Source organism: Salvelinus fontinalis, chromosome 28 (assembly GCF_029448725.1).
Source record: "Salvelinus fontinalis isolate EN_2023a chromosome 28, ASM2944872v1, whole genome shotgun sequence".
Taxonomy (NCBI): Eukaryota; Metazoa; Chordata; class Actinopteri; order Salmoniformes; family Salmonidae; genus Salvelinus; species Salvelinus fontinalis.
Window position 1 is genome coordinate 42,098,040 of NC_074692.1, and position 16,239 is coordinate 42,114,278.

Here is a 16,239-nt window from a genome sequence, read left to right on the forward strand (position 1 = left end):
TCTGCAATTTTCCATCAGACATATCAGACTTTATGTTACAGAATCGTGAAAAAATATGAATTTTATGGCTTCATAGCTGTCAGGATGGCCGAGTGGTCTAAGGCGCCAGACTCAAGGTGAGAAACCTTCTTGGATGTAAGGGTATTCTGGTCTCTGACTGGAGGCGAGGGTTCAAATCCCTCTTCTGACAGCACTTGCCTAAAAAAGTGTATTTTTGTCAACACCGAGAATTTCTCCAAAGGTTGAAAGGGAAACACATGAACAGTGATTAATAGTTTGATAGATGTCATAATTTGAGAACAGAAAACACATGAAACGTGAATAATCGTTCGATACAGGTCATCATATGCCTAGCTTAGAATTCACTCACTTCTTCAATTTCCTTCAAAAATGTTTTTACTCTATCTTTCATTTGCTTTTGGCATTTTTTTGTTGTCTGTTCTTTGTATCTTCAGTTCTGCATGTTTCCATCAGACATATCAGACTTTATGTTACAGAATCCTGAAAAACATATTAATATTAAGGTTTCATAGTTGTCAGGATGGCCGAGTGGTCTAAGGCGCCAGACTCAAGGTGAGAAACCTTCCTGGTTATAAGGGTATTCTGGTCTCCGACTGGAGGCGAGGGTTCAAATCCCTCTTCTGACACATCTTTTGCCTAAAAAAGTAGCTTTTGGTCAACACCGAGAAATTCTCCAAATGGTGAAAGGAAAACGCATGAACAGTGATTAAGAGTTTATAGATGTCATAATCTGAGAACAGAAAACACATGAAACTGGAATAATGGTTCGATACAGGTCATCATATGCCTAGTTTAGAATTCAAAAAGTTACTCAATTCCTTTAAAAAAATGTTTTTCACTATATCTTTCATTACCTTTATACATTTTTTTCTTTTCCGTTCTTTGTATCTTAAGATCTGCAATTTTCCATCAGACATATCAGACTTTATGTTACAGAATCGTGAAAAAATATGAATTTTATGGCTTCATAGCTGTCAGGATGGCCGAGTGGTCTAAGGCGCCAGACTCAAGGTGAGAAACCTTCCTGGTTATAAGGGTATTCTGGTCTCCGACTGGAGGCGAGGGTTCAAATCCCTCTTCTGACAGCACTTGCCTAAAAAAGTATATTTTTGTCAACACCGAGAATTTCTCCAAAGGTTGAAAGGGAAACACATGAACAGTGATTAATAGTTTGATAGATGTCATAATTTGAGAACAGAAAACACATGAAACGTGAATAATCGTTCGATACAGGTCATCATATGCCTAGCTTAGAATTCACTCACTTCTTCAATTTCCTTAAAAAATGTTTTTACTCTATCTTTCATTTGCTTTTGGCATTTTTTTGTTGTCTGTTCTTTGTATCTTCAGTTCTGCATGTTTCCATTAGACATATCAGACTTTATGTTACAGAATCCTGAAAAACATATTAATATTAAGGTTTCATAGTTGTCAGGATGGCCGAGTGGTCTAAGGCGCCAGACTCAAGGTGAGAAACCTTCCTGGTTATAAGGGTATTCTGGTCTCCGACTGGAGGCGAGGGTTCAAATCCCTCTTCTGACACATCTTTTGCCTAAAAAAGTAGCTTTTGGTCAACACCGAGAAATTCTCCAAATGGTGAAAGGAAAACGCATGAACAGTGATTAAGAGTTTACAGATGTCATAATCTGAGAACAGAAAACACATGAAACGGGAATAATGGTTCGATACAGGTCATCATATGCCTAGTTTAGAATTCAAAAAGTTACTAAATTCCTTTAAAAAAATGTTTTTTACTATATCTTTCATTACCTTTATACATTTTTTTCTTTTCCGTTCTTTGTATCATAAGATCTGCAATTTTCCATCAGACATATCAGACTTTATGTTACAGAATCGTGAAAAAATATGAATTTTATGGCTTCATAGCTGTCAGGATGGCCGAGTGGTCTAAGGCGCCAGACTCAAGGTGAGAAACCTTCCTGGTTACAAGGGTATTCTGGTCTCCGACTGGAGGCGAGGGTTCAAATCCCTCTTCTGACACAGCTTTTGCCTAAAAAAGTAGCTTTTGGTCAACACCGAGAAATTCTCCAAATGGTGAAAGGAAAACGCATGAACAGTGATTAAGAGTTTATAGATGTCATAATCTGAGAACAGAAAACACATGAAACGGGAATAATGGTTCGATACAGGTCATCATATGCCTAGTTTAGAATTCAAAAAGTTACTCAATTCCTTTAAAAAAATGTTTTTTACTATATCTTTCATTACCTTTATACATTTTTTTCTTTTCCGTTCTTTGTATCTTAAGATCTGCAATTTTCCGTCAGACATATCAGACTTTATGTTACAGAATCGTGGAAAAATATGAATTTTATGGCTTCATAGCAGTCAGGATGGCCGAGTGGTCTAAGGCGCCAGACTCAAGGTGAGAAACCTTCCTGGTTACAAGGATATTCTGGTCTCCGACTGGAGGCGAGGGTTCAAATCCCTCTTCTGACACATCTTTTGCCTAAAAAAGTAGCTTTTGGTCAACACCGAGAAATTCTCCAAATGGTGAAAGGAAAACGCATGAACAGTGATTAAGAATTTACAGATGTCATAATCTGAGAACAGAAAACACATGAAACGGGAATAATGGTTCGATACAGGTCATCATATGCCTAGTTTAGAATTCAAAAAGTTACTAAATTCCTTTAAAAAAATGTTTTTTACTATATCTTTCATCACCTTTATACATTTTTTTCTTTTCCGTTCTTTGTATCTTAAGATCTGCAATTTTCCGTCAGACATATCAGACTTTATGTTACAGAATCGTGGAAAAATATGAATTTTATGGCTTCATAGCAGTCAGGATGGCCGAGTGGTCTAAGGCGCCAGACTCAAGGTGAGAAACCTTCCTGGATGTAAGGGTATTCTGGTCTCTGACTGGAGGCGAGGGTTCAAATCCCTCTTCTGACACATCTTTTGCCTAAAAAAGTAGCTTTTGTTCAACACCGAGAAATTCTCCAAATGGTGAAAGGAAAACGCATGAACAGTGATTAAGAATTTACAGATGTCATAATCTGAGAACAGAAAACACATGAAACGGGAATAATGGTTCGATACAGGTCATCATATGCCTAGTTTAGAATTCAAAAAGTTACTAAATTCCTTTAAAAAAATGTTTTTTACTATATCTTTCATCACCTTTATACATTTTTTTCTTTTCCGTTCTTTGTATCATAAGATCTGCAATTTTCCATCAGACATATCAGACTTTATGTTACAGAATCGTGAAAAAATATGAAATTTATGGCTTCATAGCTGTCAGGATGGCCGAGTGGTCTAAGGCGCCAGACTCAAGGTGAGAAACCTTCTTGGACGTAAGGGTATTCTGGTCTCTGACTGGAGGCGAGGGTTCAAATCCCTCTTCTGACAGCACTTGCCTAAAAAAGTGTATTTTTGTCAACACCGAGAATTTCTCCAAAGGTTGAAAGGGAAACACATGAACAGTGATTAATAGTTTGATAGATGTCATAATTTGAGAACAGAAAACACATGAAACGTGAATAATCGTTCGATACAGGTCATCATATGCCTAGCTTAGAATTCACTCACTTCTTCAATTTCCTTCAAAAATGTTTTTACTCTATCTTTCATTTGCTTTTGGCATTTTTTTGTTGTCTGTTCTTTGTATCTTCAGTTCTGCATGTTTCCATCAGACATATCAGACTTTATGTTACAGAATCCTGAAAAACATATTAATATTAAGGTTTCATATTTGTCAGGATGGCCGAGTGGTCTAAGGCGCCAGACTCAAGGTGAGAAACCTTCCTGGTTATAAGGGTATTCTGGTCTCCGACTGGAGGCGAGGGTTCAAATCCCTCTTCTGACACATCTTTTGCCTAAAAAAGTAGCTTTTGGTCAACACCGAGAAATTCTCCAAATGGTGAAAGGAAAACGCATGAACAGTGATTAAGAGTTTATAGATGTCATAATCTGAGAACAGAAAACACATGAAACTGGAATAATGGTTCGATACAGGTCATCATATGCCTAGTTTAGAATTCAAAAAGTTACTCAATTCCTTTAAAAAAATGTTTTTCACTATATCTTTCATTACCTTTATACATTTTTTTCTTTTCCGTTCTTTGTATCTTAAGATCTGCAATTTTCCATCAGACATATCAGACTTTATGTTACAGAATCGTGAAAAAATATGAATTTTATGGCTTCATAGCTGTCAGGATGGCCGAGTGGTCTAAGGCGCCAGACTCAAGGTGAGAAACCTTCCTGGTTATAAGGGTATTCTGGTCTCCGACTGGAGGCGAGGGTTCAAATCCCTCTTCTGACAGCACTTGTCTAAAAAAGTGTATTTTTGTCAACACCGAGAATTTCTCCAAAGGTTGAAAGGGAAACACATGAACAGTGATTAATAGTTTGATAGATGTCATAATTTGAGAACAGAAAACACATGAAACGTGAATAATCGTTCGATACAGGTCATCATATGCCTAGCTTAGAATTCACTCACTTCTTCAATTTCCTTAAAAAATGTTTTTACTCTATCTTTCATTTGCTTTTGGCATTTTTTTGTTGTCTGTTCTTTGTATCTTCAGTTCTGCATGTTTCCATTTGACATATCAGACTTTATGTTACAGAATCCTGAAAAACATATTAATATTAAGGTTTCATAGTTGTCAGGATGGCCGAGTGGTCTAAGGCGCCAGACTCAAGGTGAGAAACCTTCCTGGTTATAAGGGTATTCTGGTCTCCGACTGGAGGCGAGGGTTCAAATCCCTCTTCTGACACATCTTTTGCCTAAAAAAGTAGCTTTTGGTCAACACCGAGAAATTCTCCAAATGGTGAAAGGAAAACGCATGAACAGTGATTAAGAGTTTACAGATGTCATAATCTGAGAACAGAAAACACATGAAACGGGAATAATGGTTCGATACAGGTCATCATATGCCTAGTTTAGAATTCAAAAAGTTACTAAATTCCTTTAAAAAAATGTTTTTTACTATATCTTTCATCACCTTTATACATTTTTTTCTTTTCCGTTCTTTGTATCATAAGATCTGCAATTTTCCATCAGACATATCAGACTTTATGTTACAGAATCGTGAAAAAATATGAATTTTATGGCTTCATAGCTGTCAGGATGGCCGAGTGGTCTAAGGCGCCAGACTCAAGGTGAGAAACCTTCCTGGTTACAAGGGTATTCTGGTCTCCGACTGGAGGCGAGGGTTCAAATCCCTCTTCTGAAACAGCTTTTGCCTAAAAAAGTAGCTTTTGGTCAACACCGAGAAATTCTCCAAATGGTGAAAGGAAAACGCATGAACAGTGATTAAGAGTTTATAGATGTCATAATCTGAGAACAGAAAACACATGAAACGGGAATAATGGTTCGATACAGGTCATCATATGCCTAGTTTAGAATTCAAAAAGTTACTCAATTCCTTTAAAAAAATGTTTTTTACTATATCTTTCAGTACCTTTATACATTTTTTTCTTTTCCGTTCTTTGTATCTTAAGATCTGCAATTTTCCGTCAGACATATCAGACTTTATGTTACAGAATCGTGGAAAAATATGAATTTTATGGCTTCATAGCAGTCAGGATGGCCGAGTGGTCTAAGGCGCCAGACTCAAGGTGAGAAACCTTCCTGGATGTAAGGGTATTCTGGTCTCTGACTGGAGGCGAGGGTTCAAATCCCTCTTCTGACAGCACTTGTCTAAAAAAGTATATTTTTGTCAACACCGAGAATTTCTCCAAAGGTTGAAAGGGAAACACATGAACAGTGATTAATAGTTTGATAGATGTCATAATTTGAGAACAGAAAACACATGAAACGTGAATAATCGTTCGATACAGGTCATCATATGCCTAGCTTAGAATTCACTCACTTCTTCAATTTCCTTAAAAAATGTTTTTACTCTATCTTTCATTTGCTTTTGGCATTTTTTTGTTGTCTGTTCTTTGTATCTTCAGTTCTGCATGTTTCCATTAGACATATCAGACTTTATGTTACAGAATCCTGAAAAACATATTAATATTAAGGTTTCATAGTTGTCAGGATGGCCGAGTGGTCTAAGGCGCCAGACTCAAGGTGAGAAACCTTCCTGGTTATAAGGGTATTCTGGTCTCCGACTGGAGGCGAGGGTTCAAATCCCTCTTCTGACACATCTTTTGCCTAAAAAAGTAGCTTTTGGTCAACACCGAGAAATTCTCCAAATGGTGAAAGGAAAACGCATGAACAGTGATTAAGAGTTTACAGATGTCATAATCTGAGAACAGAAAACACATGAAACGGGAATAATGGTTCGATACAGGTCATCATATGCCTAGTTTAGAATTCAAAAAGTTACTAAATTCCTTTAAAAAAATGTTTTTTACTATATCTTTCATTACCTTTATACATTTTTTTCTTTTCCGTTCTTTGTATCATAAGATCTGCAATTTTCCATCAGACATATCAGACTTTATGTTACAGAATCGTGAAAAAATATGAATTTTATGGCTTCATAGCTGTCAGGATGGCCGAGTGGTCTAAGGCGCCAGACTCAAGGTGAGAAACCTTCTTGGATGTAAGGGTATTCTGGTCTCTGACTGGAGGCGAGGGTTCAAATCCCTCTTCTGACAGCACTTGCCTAAAAAAGTATATTTTTGTCAACACCGAGAATTTCTCCAAAGGTTGAAAGGGAAACACATGAACAGTGATTAATAGTTTGATAGATGTCATAATTTGAGAACAGAAAACACATGAAACGTGAATAATCGTTCGATACAGGTCATCATATGCCTAGCTTAGAATTCACTCACTTCTTCAATTTCCTTCAAAAATGTTTTTACTCTATCTTTCATTTGCTTTTGGCATTTTTTTGTTGTCTGTTCTTTGTATCTTCAGTTCTGCATGTTTCCATTAGACATATCAGACTTTATGTTACACAATCCTGAAAAACATATTAATATTAAGGTTTCATAGTTGTCAGGATGGCCGAGTGGTCTAAGGCGCCAGACTTAAGGTGAGAAACCTTCCTGGTTATAAGGGTATTCTGGTCTCCGACTGGAGGCGAGGGTTCAAATCCCTCTTCTGACACATCTTTTGCCTAAAAAAGTAGCTTTTGGTCAACACCGAGAAATTCTCCAAATGGTGAAAGGAAAACGCATGAACAGTGATTAAGAGTTTACAGATGTCATAATCTGAGAACAGAAAACACATGAAACGGGAATAATGGTTCGATACAGGTCATCATATGCCTAGTTTAGAATTCAAAAAGTTACTAAATTCCTTTAAAAAAATGTTTTTTACTATATCTTTCATTACCTTTATACATTTTTTTCTTTTCCGTTCTTTGTATCATAAGATCTGCAATTTTCCATCAGACATATCAGACTTTATGTTACAGAATCGTGAAAAAATATGAATTTTATGGCTTCATAGCTGTCAGGATGGCCGAGTGGTCTAAGGCGCCAGACTCAAGGTGAGAAACCTTCTTGGATGTAAGGGTATTCTGGTCTCTGACTGGAGGCGAGGGTTCAAATCCCTCTTCTGACAGCACTTGCCTAAAAAAGTATATTTTTGTCAACACCGAGAATTTCTCCAAAGGTTGAAAGGGAAACACATGAACAGTGATTAATAGTTTGATAGATGTCATAATTTGAGAACAGAAAACACATGAAACGTGAATAATCGTTCGATACAGGTCATCATATGCCTAGCTTAGAATTCACTCACTTCTTCAATTTCCTTCAAAAATGTTTTTACTCTATCTTTCATTTGCTTTTGGCATTTTTTTGTTGTCTGTTCTTTGTATCTTCAGTTCTGCATGTTTCCATCAGACATATCAGACTTTATGTTACAGAATCCTGAAAAACATATTAATATTAAGGTTTCATAGTTGTCAGGATGGCCGAGTGGTCTAAGGCGCCAGACTCAAGGTGAGAAACCTTCCTGGTTATAAGGGTATTCTGGTCTCCGACTGGAGGCGAGGGTTCAAATCCCTCTTCTGACACATCTTTTGCCTAAAAAAGTAGCTTTTGGTCAACACCGAGAAATTCTCCAAATGGTGAAAGGAAAACGCATGAACAGTGATTAAGAGTTTATAGATGTCATAATCTGAGAACAGAAAACACATGAAACTGGAATAATGGTTCGATACAGGTCATCATATGCCTAGTTTAGAATTCAAAAAGTTACTCAATTCCTTTAAAAAAATGTTTTTCACTATATCTTTCATTACCTTTATACATTTTTTTCTTTTCCGTTCTTTGTATCTTAAGATCTGCAATTTTCCATCAGACATATCAGACTTTATGTTACAGAATCGTGAAAAAATATGAAATTTATGGCTTCATAGCTGTCAGGATGGCCGAGTGGTCTAAGGCGCCAGACTCAAGGTGAGAAACCTTCCTGGTTACAAGGGTATTCTGGTCTCCGACTGGAGGCGAGGGTTCAAATCCCTCTTCTGACACAGCTTTTGCCTAAAAAAGTAGCTTTTGGTCAACACCGAGAAATTCTCCAAATGGTGAAAGGAAAACGCATGAACAGTGATTAAGAGTTTATAGATGTCATAATCTGAGAACAGAAAACACATGAAACGGGAATAATGGTTCGATACAGGTCATCATATGCCTAGTTTAGAATTCAAAAAGTTACTCAATTCCTTTAAAAAATTGTTTTTTACTATATCTTTCATTACCTTTATACATTTTTTTCTTTTCCGTTCTTTGTATCTTAAGATCTGCAATTTTCCGTCAGACATATCAGACTTTATGTTACAGAATCGTGAAAAAATATGAATTTCATGGCTTCATAGCAGTCAGGATGGCCGAGTGGTCTAAGGCGCCAGACTCAAGGTGAGAAACCTTCCTGGATGTAAGGGTATTCTGGTCTCTGACTGGAGGCGAGGGTTCTAATCCCTCTTCTGACACATCTTTTGCCTAAAAAAGTAGCTTTTGGTCAACACCGAGAATTTCTCCAAATGGTGAAAGGAAAACGCATGAACAGTGATTAAGAGTTTATAGATGTCATAATCTGAGAACAGAAAACACATGAAACGGGAATAATGGTTCGATACAGGTCATCATATGCCTAGCTTAGAATTCACTCACTTCTTCAATTTCCTTAAAAAATGTTTTTACTCTATCTTTCATTTGCTTTTGGCATTTTTTTGTTGTCTGTTCTTTGTATCTTCAGTTCTGCATGTTTCCATTAGACATATCAGACTTTATGTTACAGAATCCTGAAAAACATATTAATATTAAGGTTTCATAGTTGTCAGGATGGCCGAGTGGTCTAAGGCGCCAGACTCAAGGTGAGAAACCTTCCTGGTTATAAGGGTATTCTGGTCTCCGACTGGAGGCGAGGGTTCAAATCCCTCTTCTGACACATCTTTTGCCTAAAAAAGTAGCTTTTGGTCAACACCGAGAAATTCTCCAAATGGTGAAAGGAAAACGCATGAACAGTGATTAAGAGTTTACAGATGTCATAATCTGAGAACAGAAAACACATGAAACGGGAATAATGGTTCGATACAGGTCATCATATGCCTAGTTTAGAATTCAAAAAGTTACTAAATTCCTTTAAAAAAATGTTTTTTACTATATCTTTCATTACCTTTATACATTTTTTTCTTTTCCGTTCTTTGTATCATAAGATCTGCAATTTTCCATCAGACATATCAGACTTTATGTTACAGAATCGTGAAAAAATATGAATTTTATGGATTCATAGCTGTCAGGATGGCCGAGTGGTCTAAGGCGCCAGACTCAAGGTGAGAAACCTTCCTGGATGTAAGGGTATTCTGGTCTCTGACTGGAGGTGAGGGTTCAAATCCCTCTTCTGACACATCTTTTGCCTAAAAAAGTAGCTTTTGGTCAACACCGAGAATTTCTCCAAATGGTGAAAGGAAAACGCATGAACAGTGATTAAGAGTTTATAGATGTCATAATCTGAGAACAGAAAACACATGAAACGGGAATAATGGTTCGATACAGGTCATCATATGCCTAGCTTAGAATTCACTCACTTCTTCAATTTCCTTAAAAAATGTTTTTACTCTATCTTTCATTTGCTTTTGGCATTTTTTTGTTGTCTGTTCTTTGTATCTTCAGTTCTGCATGTTTCCATTAGACATATCAGACTTTATGTTACAGAATCCTGAAAAACATATTAATATTAAGGTTTCATAGTTATCAGGATGGCCGAGTGGTCTAAGGCGCCAGACTCAAGGTGAGAAACCTTCCTGGTTATAAGGGTATTCTGGTCTCCGACTGGAGGCGAGGGTTCAAATCCCTCTTCTGACACATCTTTTGCCTAAAAAAGTAGCTTTTGGTCAACACCGAGAAATTCTCCAAATAGTGAAAGGAAAACGCATGAACAGTGATTAAGAGTTTACAGATGTCATAATCTGAGAACAGAAAACACATGAAACGGGAATAATGGTTCGATACAGGTCATCATATGCCTAGTTTAGATTTCAAAAAGTTACTAAATTCCTTTAAAAAAATGTTTTTTACTGTATCTTTCATTACCTTTATACATTTTTTTCTTTTCCGTTCTTTGTATCATAAGATCTGCAATTTTCCATCAGACATATCAGACTTTATGTTACAGAATCGTGAAAAAATATGAATTTTATGGATTCATAGCTGTCAGGATGGCCGAGTGGTCTAAGGCGCCAGACTCAAGGTGAGAAACCTTCCTGGATGTAAGGGTATTCTGGTCTCTGACTGGAGGCGAGGGTTCAAATCCCTCTTCTGATAGCACTTCCCTAAAAAAGTATATTTTTGTCAACACCGAGAATTTCTCCAAATGGTGAAAGGAAAACGCATGAACAGTGATTAAGAGTTTATAGATGTCATAATCTGAGAACAGAAAACACATGAAACGGGAATAATGGTTCGATACAGGTCATCATATGCCTAGTTTAGAATTCAAAAAGTTACTCAATTCCTTTAAAAAAATGTTTTTTACTATATCTTTCATTACCTTTATACATTTTTTTCTTTTCCGTTCTTTGTATCATAAGATCTGCAATTTTCCATCAGACATATCAGACTTTATGTTACAGAATCGTGAAAAAATATGAATTTTATGGCTTCATAGCTGTCAGGATGGCCGAGTGGTCTAAGGCGCCAGACTCAAGGTGAGAAACCTTCTTGGATGTAAGGGTATTCTGGTCTCTGACTGGAGGCGAGGGTTCAAATCCCTCTTCTGACACATCTTTTGCCAAAAAAAGTAGCTTTTGGTCAACACCGAGAATTTCTCCAAATGGTGAAAGGAAAACGCATGAACAGTGATTAAGAGTTTATAGATGTCATAATCTGAGAACAGAAAACACATTAAACAGGAATAATCGTTCGATACAGGTCATCATATGCCTAGCTTAGAATTCACTCACTTCTTCAATTTCCTTAAAAAATGTTTTTACTCTATCTTTCATTTGCTTTTGGCATTTTTTTGTTGTCTGTTCTTTGTATCTTCAGTTCTGCATGTTTCCATTAGACATATCAGACTTTATGTTACAGAATCCTGAAAAACATATTAATATTAAGGTTTCATAGTTGTCAGGATGGCCGAGTGGTCTAAGGCGCCAGACTCAAGGTGAGAAACCTTCCTGGTTGTAAGGGTATTCTGGACTCCGACTGGAGGCGAGGGTTCAAATCCCTCTTCTGACACATCTTTTGCCTAAAAAAGTAGCTTTTGGTCAACACCGAGAAATTCTCCAAATGGTGAAAGGAAAACGCATGAACAGTGATTAAGAGTTTACAGATGTCATAATCTGAGAACAGAAAACACATGAAACGGGAATAATGGTTCGATACAGGTCATCATATGCCTAGTTTAGAATTCAAAAAGTTACTAAATTCCTTTAAAAAAATGTTTTTTACTATATCTTTCATTACCTTTATACATTTTTTTCTTTTCCGTTCTTTGTATCTTAAGATCTGCAATTTTCCGTCAGACATATCAGACTTTATGTTACAGAATCGTGGAAAAATATGAATTTTATGGCTTCATAGCAGTCAGGATGGCCGAGTGGTCTAAGGCGCCAGACTCAAGGTGAGAAACCTTCCTGGATGTAAGGGTATTCTGGTCTCTGACTGGAGGCGAGGGTTCAAATCCCTCTTCTGATAGCACTTGTCTAAAAAAGTATATTTTTGTCAACACCGAGAATTTCTCCAAAGGTTGAAAGGGAAACACATGAACAGTGATTAATAGTTTGATAGATGTCATAATTTGAGAACAGAAAACACATGAAACGTGAATAATCGTTCGATACAGGTCATCATATGCCTAGCTTAGAATTCACTCACTTCTTCAATTTCCTTAAAAAATGTTTTTACTCTATCTTTCATTTGCTTTTGGCATTTTTTTGTTGTCTGTTCTTTGTATCTTCAGTTCTGCATGTTTCCATTAGACATATCAGACTTTATGTTACAGAATCCTGAAAAACATATTAATATTAAGGTTTAATAGTTGTCAGGATGGCCGAGTGGTCTAAGGCGCCAGACTCAAGGTGAGAAACCTTCCTGGTTATAAGGGTATTCTGGTCTCCGACTGGAGGCGAGGGTTCAAATCCCTCTTCTGACACATCTTTTGCCTAAAAAAGTAGCTTTTGGTCAACACCGAGAAATTCTCCAAATAGTGAAAGGAAAACGCATGAACAGTGATTAAGAGTTTACAGATGTCATAATCTGAGAACAGAAAACACATGAAACGGGAATAATGGTTCGATACAGGTCATCATATGCCTAGTTTAGATTTCAAAAAGTTACTAAATTCCTTTAAAAAAATGTTTTTTACTGTATCTTTCATTACCTTTATACATTTTTTTCTTTTCCGTTCTTTGTATCATAAGATCTGCAATTTTCCATCAGACATATCAGACTTTATGTTACAGAATCGTGAAAAAATATGAATTTTATGGATTCATAGCTGTCAGGATGGCCGAGTGGTCTAAGGCGCCAGACTCAAGGTGAGAAACCTTCCTGGATGTAAGGGTATTCTGGTCTCTGACTGGAGGCGAGGGTTCAAATCCCTCTTCTGATAGCACTTCCCTAAAAAAGTATATTTTTGTCAACACCGAGAATTTCTCCAAATGGTGAAAGGAAAACGCATGAACAGTGATTAAGAGTTTATAGATGTCATAATCTGAGAACAGAAAACACATGAAACGGGAATAATGGTTCGATACAGGTCATCATATGCCTAGTTTAGAATTCAAAAAGTTACTCAATTCCTTTAAAAAAATGTTTTTTACTATATCTTTCATTACCTTTATACATTTTTTTCTTTTCCGTTCTTTGTATCATAAGATCTGCAATTTTCCATCAGACATATCAGACTTTATGTTACAGAATCGTGAAAAAATATGAATTTTATGGCTTCATAGCTGTCAGGATGGCCGAGTGGTCTAAGGCGCCAGACTCAAGGTGAGAAACCTTCTTGGATGTAAGGGTATTCTGGTCTCTGACTGGAGGCGAGGGTTCAAATCCCTCTTCTGACACATCTTTTGCCAAAAAAAGTAGCTTTTGGTCAACACCGAGAATTTCTCCAAATGGTGAAAGGAAAACGCATGAACAGTGATTAAGAGTTTATAGATGTCATAATCTGAGAACAGAAAACACATTAAACAGGAATAATCGTTCGATACAGGTCATCATATGCCTAGCTTAGAATTCACTCACTTCTTCAATTTCCTTAAAAAATGTTTTTACTCTATCTTTCATTTGCTTTTGGCATTTTTTTGTTGTCTGTTCTTTGTATCTTCAGTTCTGCATGTTTCCATTAGACATATCAGACTTTATGTTACAGAATCCTGAAAAACATATTAATATTAAGGTTTCATAGTTGTCAGGATGGCCGAGTGGTCTAAGGCGCCAGACTCAAGGTGAGAAACCTTCCTGGTTGTAAGGGTATTCTGGACTCCGACTGGAGGCGAGGGTTCAAATCCCTCTTCTGACACATCTTTTGCCTAAAAAAGTAGCTTTTGGTCAACACCGAGAAATTCTCCAAATGGTGAAAGGAAAACGCATGAACAGTGATTAAGAGTTTACAGATGTCATAATCTGAGAACAGAAAACACATGAAACGGGAATAATGGTTCGATACAGGTCATCATATGCCTAGTTTAGAATTCAAAAAGTTACTAAATTCCTTTAAAAAAATGTTTTTTACTATATCTTTCATTACCTTTATACATTTTTTTCTTTTCCGTTCTTTGTATCTTAAGATCTGCAATTTTCCGTCAGACATATCAGACTTTATGTTACAGAATCGTGGAAAAATATGAATTTTATGGCTTCATAGCAGTCAGGATGGCCGAGTGGTCTAAGGCGCCAGACTCAAGGTGAGAAACCTTCCTGGATGTAAGGGTATTCTGGTCTCTGACTGGAGGCGAGGGTTCAAATCCCTCTTCTGATAGCACTTGTCTAAAAAAGTATATTTTTGTCAACACCGAGAATTTCTCCAAAGGTTGAAAGGGAAACACATGAACAGTGATTAATAGTTTGATAGATGTCATAATTTGAGAACAGAAAACACATGAAACGTGAATAATCGTTCGATACAGGTCATCATATGCCTAGCTTAGAATTCACTCACTTCTTCAATTTCCTTAAAAAATGTTTTTACTCTATCTTTCATTTGCTTTTGGCATTTTTTTGTTGTCTGTTCTTTGTATCTTCAGTTCTGCATGTTTCCATTAGACATATCAGACTTTATGTTACAGAATCCTGAAAAACATATTAATATTAAGGTTTAATAGTTGTCAGGATGGCCGAGTGGTCTAAGGCGCCAGACTCAAGGTGAGAAACCTTCCTGGTTATAAGGGTATTCTGGTCTCCGACTGGAGCCGAGGGTTCAAATCCCTCTTCTGACACATCTTTTGCCTAAAAAAGTAGCTTTTGGTCAACACCGAGAAATTCTCCAAATGGTGAAAGGAAAACGCATGAACAGTGATTAAGAGTTTACAGATGTCATAATCTGAGAACAGAAAACACATGAAACGGGAATAATGGTTCGATACAGGTCATCATATGCCTAGTTTAGATTTCAAAAAGTTACTAAATTCCTTTAAAAAAATGTTTTTTACTATATCTTTCATTACCTTTATACATTTTTTTCTTTTCCGTTCTTTGTATCATAAGATCTGCAATTTTCCATCAGACATATCAGACTTTATGTTACAGAATCGTGAAAAAATATGAATTTTATGGATTCATAGCTGTCAGGATGGCCGAGTGGTCTAAGGCGCCAGACTCAAGGTGAGAAACCTTCCTGGATGTAAGGGTATTCTGGTCTCTGACTGGAGGCGAGGGTTCAAATCCCTCTTCTGATAGCACTTGCATAAAAAAGTATATTTTTGTCAACACCGAGAATTTCTCCAAATGGTGAAAGGAAAACGCATGAACAGTGATTAAGAGTTTATAGATGTCATAATCTGAGAACAGAAAACACATGAAACGGGAATAATGGTTCGATACAGGTCATCATATGCCTAGTTAGAATTCAAAAAGTTACTCAATTCCTTTAAAAAAATGTTTTTTACTATATCTTTCATTACCTTTATACATTTTTTTCTTTTCCGTTCTTTGTATCTTAAGATCTGCAATTTTCCATCAGACATATCAGACTTTATGTTACAGAATCGTGAAAAAATATGAATTTTATGGCTTCATAGCTGTCAGGATGGCCGAGTGGTCTAAGGCGCCAGACTCAAGGTGAGAAACCTTCTTGGATGTAAGGGTATTCTGGTCTCTGACTGGAGGTGAGGGTTCAAATCCCTCTTCTGACACATCTTTTGCCTAAAAAAGTAGCTTTTGGTCAACACCGAGAATTTCTCCAAATGGTGAAAGGAAAACGCATGAACAGGGATTAAGAGTTTATAGATGTCATAATCTGAGAACAGAAAACACATGAAACGGGAATAATCGTTCGATACAGGTCATCATATCCCTATCTTAGAATTCACTCACTTCTTCAATTTCCTTAAAAACTGTTTTTACTCTATCTTTCATTTGCTTTTGGCATTTTTTTGTTGTCTGTTCTTTGTATCTTAAGATCTGCAATTTTCCATCAGACATATCAGACTTTATGTTACAGAATCGTGAAAAAATATGAATTTTATGGCTTCATAGCTGTCAGGATGGCCGAGTGGTCTAAGGCGCCAGACTCAAGGTGAGAAACCTTCCTGGTTATAAGGGTATTCTGGTCTCCGACTGGCGGCGAGGGTTCAAATCCCTCTTCTGACACATCTTTTGCCTAAA

The 16,239-nt window shown here is 36.7% G+C and overlaps 36 non-coding genes across 36 annotated transcripts; all 36 read left to right on the plus strand.

Annotated features, from left to right (window-relative positions):
- The first annotated feature begins 78 nt into the window (after positions 1–78).
- On the plus strand, positions 79–190 carry trnal-caa (transfer RNA leucine (anticodon CAA)). The gene is made up of 2 exons: positions 79–116; positions 145–190. It is a non-coding gene; the product is annotated as a tRNA-Leu (tRNA).
- Positions 191–535: 345 nt separating this feature from the next.
- trnal-caa (transfer RNA leucine (anticodon CAA)) lies at positions 536–647 on the plus strand. The gene is made up of 2 exons: positions 536–573; positions 602–647. It is a non-coding gene; the product is annotated as a tRNA-Leu (tRNA).
- A 347-nt stretch (positions 648–994) lies between these two features.
- trnal-caa (transfer RNA leucine (anticodon CAA)) lies at positions 995–1,106 on the plus strand. The gene is made up of 2 exons: positions 995–1,032; positions 1,061–1,106. It is a non-coding gene; the product is annotated as a tRNA-Leu (tRNA).
- Positions 1,107–1,451: 345 nt separating this feature from the next.
- On the plus strand, positions 1,452–1,563 carry trnal-caa (transfer RNA leucine (anticodon CAA)). The gene is made up of 2 exons: positions 1,452–1,489; positions 1,518–1,563. It is a non-coding gene; the product is annotated as a tRNA-Leu (tRNA).
- Positions 1,564–1,910: 347 nt separating this feature from the next.
- On the plus strand, positions 1,911–2,022 carry trnal-caa (transfer RNA leucine (anticodon CAA)). The gene is made up of 2 exons: positions 1,911–1,948; positions 1,977–2,022. It is a non-coding gene; the product is annotated as a tRNA-Leu (tRNA).
- Positions 2,023–2,369: 347 nt separating this feature from the next.
- On the plus strand, positions 2,370–2,481 carry trnal-caa (transfer RNA leucine (anticodon CAA)). The gene is made up of 2 exons: positions 2,370–2,407; positions 2,436–2,481. It is a non-coding gene; the product is annotated as a tRNA-Leu (tRNA).
- A 347-nt stretch (positions 2,482–2,828) lies between these two features.
- Positions 2,829–2,940, plus strand: trnal-caa (transfer RNA leucine (anticodon CAA)). Its single transcript has 2 exons — positions 2,829–2,866; positions 2,895–2,940. It is a non-coding gene; the product is annotated as a tRNA-Leu (tRNA).
- Positions 2,941–3,287: 347 nt separating this feature from the next.
- On the plus strand, positions 3,288–3,399 carry trnal-caa (transfer RNA leucine (anticodon CAA)). Its single transcript has 2 exons — positions 3,288–3,325; positions 3,354–3,399. It is a non-coding gene; the product is annotated as a tRNA-Leu (tRNA).
- A 345-nt stretch (positions 3,400–3,744) lies between these two features.
- Positions 3,745–3,856, plus strand: trnal-caa (transfer RNA leucine (anticodon CAA)). The gene is made up of 2 exons: positions 3,745–3,782; positions 3,811–3,856. It is a non-coding gene; the product is annotated as a tRNA-Leu (tRNA).
- A 347-nt stretch (positions 3,857–4,203) lies between these two features.
- Positions 4,204–4,315, plus strand: trnal-caa (transfer RNA leucine (anticodon CAA)). The gene is made up of 2 exons: positions 4,204–4,241; positions 4,270–4,315. It is a non-coding gene; the product is annotated as a tRNA-Leu (tRNA).
- A 345-nt stretch (positions 4,316–4,660) lies between these two features.
- On the plus strand, positions 4,661–4,772 carry trnal-caa (transfer RNA leucine (anticodon CAA)). Its single transcript has 2 exons — positions 4,661–4,698; positions 4,727–4,772. It is a non-coding gene; the product is annotated as a tRNA-Leu (tRNA).
- Positions 4,773–5,119: 347 nt separating this feature from the next.
- Positions 5,120–5,233, plus strand: trnal-caa (transfer RNA leucine (anticodon CAA)). The gene is made up of 2 exons: positions 5,120–5,157; positions 5,186–5,233. It is a non-coding gene; the product is annotated as a tRNA-Leu (tRNA).
- A 345-nt stretch (positions 5,234–5,578) lies between these two features.
- On the plus strand, positions 5,579–5,690 carry trnal-caa (transfer RNA leucine (anticodon CAA)). Its single transcript has 2 exons — positions 5,579–5,616; positions 5,645–5,690. It is a non-coding gene; the product is annotated as a tRNA-Leu (tRNA).
- A 345-nt stretch (positions 5,691–6,035) lies between these two features.
- trnal-caa (transfer RNA leucine (anticodon CAA)) lies at positions 6,036–6,147 on the plus strand. The gene is made up of 2 exons: positions 6,036–6,073; positions 6,102–6,147. It is a non-coding gene; the product is annotated as a tRNA-Leu (tRNA).
- Positions 6,148–6,494: 347 nt separating this feature from the next.
- trnal-caa (transfer RNA leucine (anticodon CAA)) lies at positions 6,495–6,606 on the plus strand. Its single transcript has 2 exons — positions 6,495–6,532; positions 6,561–6,606. It is a non-coding gene; the product is annotated as a tRNA-Leu (tRNA).
- A 345-nt stretch (positions 6,607–6,951) lies between these two features.
- Positions 6,952–7,063, plus strand: trnal-uaa (transfer RNA leucine (anticodon UAA)). The gene is made up of 2 exons: positions 6,952–6,989; positions 7,018–7,063. It is a non-coding gene; the product is annotated as a tRNA-Leu (tRNA).
- Positions 7,064–7,410: 347 nt separating this feature from the next.
- Positions 7,411–7,522, plus strand: trnal-caa (transfer RNA leucine (anticodon CAA)). The gene is made up of 2 exons: positions 7,411–7,448; positions 7,477–7,522. It is a non-coding gene; the product is annotated as a tRNA-Leu (tRNA).
- A 345-nt stretch (positions 7,523–7,867) lies between these two features.
- Positions 7,868–7,979, plus strand: trnal-caa (transfer RNA leucine (anticodon CAA)). Its single transcript has 2 exons — positions 7,868–7,905; positions 7,934–7,979. It is a non-coding gene; the product is annotated as a tRNA-Leu (tRNA).
- Positions 7,980–8,326: 347 nt separating this feature from the next.
- Positions 8,327–8,438, plus strand: trnal-caa (transfer RNA leucine (anticodon CAA)). The gene is made up of 2 exons: positions 8,327–8,364; positions 8,393–8,438. It is a non-coding gene; the product is annotated as a tRNA-Leu (tRNA).
- A 347-nt stretch (positions 8,439–8,785) lies between these two features.
- On the plus strand, positions 8,786–8,897 carry trnal-caa (transfer RNA leucine (anticodon CAA)). The gene is made up of 2 exons: positions 8,786–8,823; positions 8,852–8,897. It is a non-coding gene; the product is annotated as a tRNA-Leu (tRNA).
- A 346-nt stretch (positions 8,898–9,243) lies between these two features.
- On the plus strand, positions 9,244–9,355 carry trnal-caa (transfer RNA leucine (anticodon CAA)). The gene is made up of 2 exons: positions 9,244–9,281; positions 9,310–9,355. It is a non-coding gene; the product is annotated as a tRNA-Leu (tRNA).
- Positions 9,356–9,702: 347 nt separating this feature from the next.
- Positions 9,703–9,814, plus strand: trnal-caa (transfer RNA leucine (anticodon CAA)). The gene is made up of 2 exons: positions 9,703–9,740; positions 9,769–9,814. It is a non-coding gene; the product is annotated as a tRNA-Leu (tRNA).
- Positions 9,815–10,160: 346 nt separating this feature from the next.
- trnal-caa (transfer RNA leucine (anticodon CAA)) lies at positions 10,161–10,272 on the plus strand. The gene is made up of 2 exons: positions 10,161–10,198; positions 10,227–10,272. It is a non-coding gene; the product is annotated as a tRNA-Leu (tRNA).
- Positions 10,273–10,619: 347 nt separating this feature from the next.
- Positions 10,620–10,731, plus strand: trnal-caa (transfer RNA leucine (anticodon CAA)). Its single transcript has 2 exons — positions 10,620–10,657; positions 10,686–10,731. It is a non-coding gene; the product is annotated as a tRNA-Leu (tRNA).
- Positions 10,732–11,076: 345 nt separating this feature from the next.
- trnal-caa (transfer RNA leucine (anticodon CAA)) lies at positions 11,077–11,188 on the plus strand. Its single transcript has 2 exons — positions 11,077–11,114; positions 11,143–11,188. It is a non-coding gene; the product is annotated as a tRNA-Leu (tRNA).
- Positions 11,189–11,534: 346 nt separating this feature from the next.
- trnal-caa (transfer RNA leucine (anticodon CAA)) lies at positions 11,535–11,646 on the plus strand. The gene is made up of 2 exons: positions 11,535–11,572; positions 11,601–11,646. It is a non-coding gene; the product is annotated as a tRNA-Leu (tRNA).
- A 347-nt stretch (positions 11,647–11,993) lies between these two features.
- trnal-caa (transfer RNA leucine (anticodon CAA)) lies at positions 11,994–12,105 on the plus strand. Its single transcript has 2 exons — positions 11,994–12,031; positions 12,060–12,105. It is a non-coding gene; the product is annotated as a tRNA-Leu (tRNA).
- A 345-nt stretch (positions 12,106–12,450) lies between these two features.
- trnal-caa (transfer RNA leucine (anticodon CAA)) lies at positions 12,451–12,562 on the plus strand. Its single transcript has 2 exons — positions 12,451–12,488; positions 12,517–12,562. It is a non-coding gene; the product is annotated as a tRNA-Leu (tRNA).
- Positions 12,563–12,909: 347 nt separating this feature from the next.
- On the plus strand, positions 12,910–13,021 carry trnal-caa (transfer RNA leucine (anticodon CAA)). Its single transcript has 2 exons — positions 12,910–12,947; positions 12,976–13,021. It is a non-coding gene; the product is annotated as a tRNA-Leu (tRNA).
- Positions 13,022–13,366: 345 nt separating this feature from the next.
- On the plus strand, positions 13,367–13,478 carry trnal-caa (transfer RNA leucine (anticodon CAA)). Its single transcript has 2 exons — positions 13,367–13,404; positions 13,433–13,478. It is a non-coding gene; the product is annotated as a tRNA-Leu (tRNA).
- Positions 13,479–13,824: 346 nt separating this feature from the next.
- On the plus strand, positions 13,825–13,936 carry trnal-caa (transfer RNA leucine (anticodon CAA)). Its single transcript has 2 exons — positions 13,825–13,862; positions 13,891–13,936. It is a non-coding gene; the product is annotated as a tRNA-Leu (tRNA).
- A 347-nt stretch (positions 13,937–14,283) lies between these two features.
- On the plus strand, positions 14,284–14,395 carry trnal-caa (transfer RNA leucine (anticodon CAA)). The gene is made up of 2 exons: positions 14,284–14,321; positions 14,350–14,395. It is a non-coding gene; the product is annotated as a tRNA-Leu (tRNA).
- A 345-nt stretch (positions 14,396–14,740) lies between these two features.
- Positions 14,741–14,852, plus strand: trnal-caa (transfer RNA leucine (anticodon CAA)). Its single transcript has 2 exons — positions 14,741–14,778; positions 14,807–14,852. It is a non-coding gene; the product is annotated as a tRNA-Leu (tRNA).
- A 347-nt stretch (positions 14,853–15,199) lies between these two features.
- On the plus strand, positions 15,200–15,311 carry trnal-caa (transfer RNA leucine (anticodon CAA)). The gene is made up of 2 exons: positions 15,200–15,237; positions 15,266–15,311. It is a non-coding gene; the product is annotated as a tRNA-Leu (tRNA).
- Positions 15,312–15,655: 344 nt separating this feature from the next.
- On the plus strand, positions 15,656–15,767 carry trnal-caa (transfer RNA leucine (anticodon CAA)). Its single transcript has 2 exons — positions 15,656–15,693; positions 15,722–15,767. It is a non-coding gene; the product is annotated as a tRNA-Leu (tRNA).
- A 345-nt stretch (positions 15,768–16,112) lies between these two features.
- trnal-caa (transfer RNA leucine (anticodon CAA)) lies at positions 16,113–16,224 on the plus strand. The gene is made up of 2 exons: positions 16,113–16,150; positions 16,179–16,224. It is a non-coding gene; the product is annotated as a tRNA-Leu (tRNA).
- Positions 16,225–16,239: the final 15 nt, after the last annotated feature.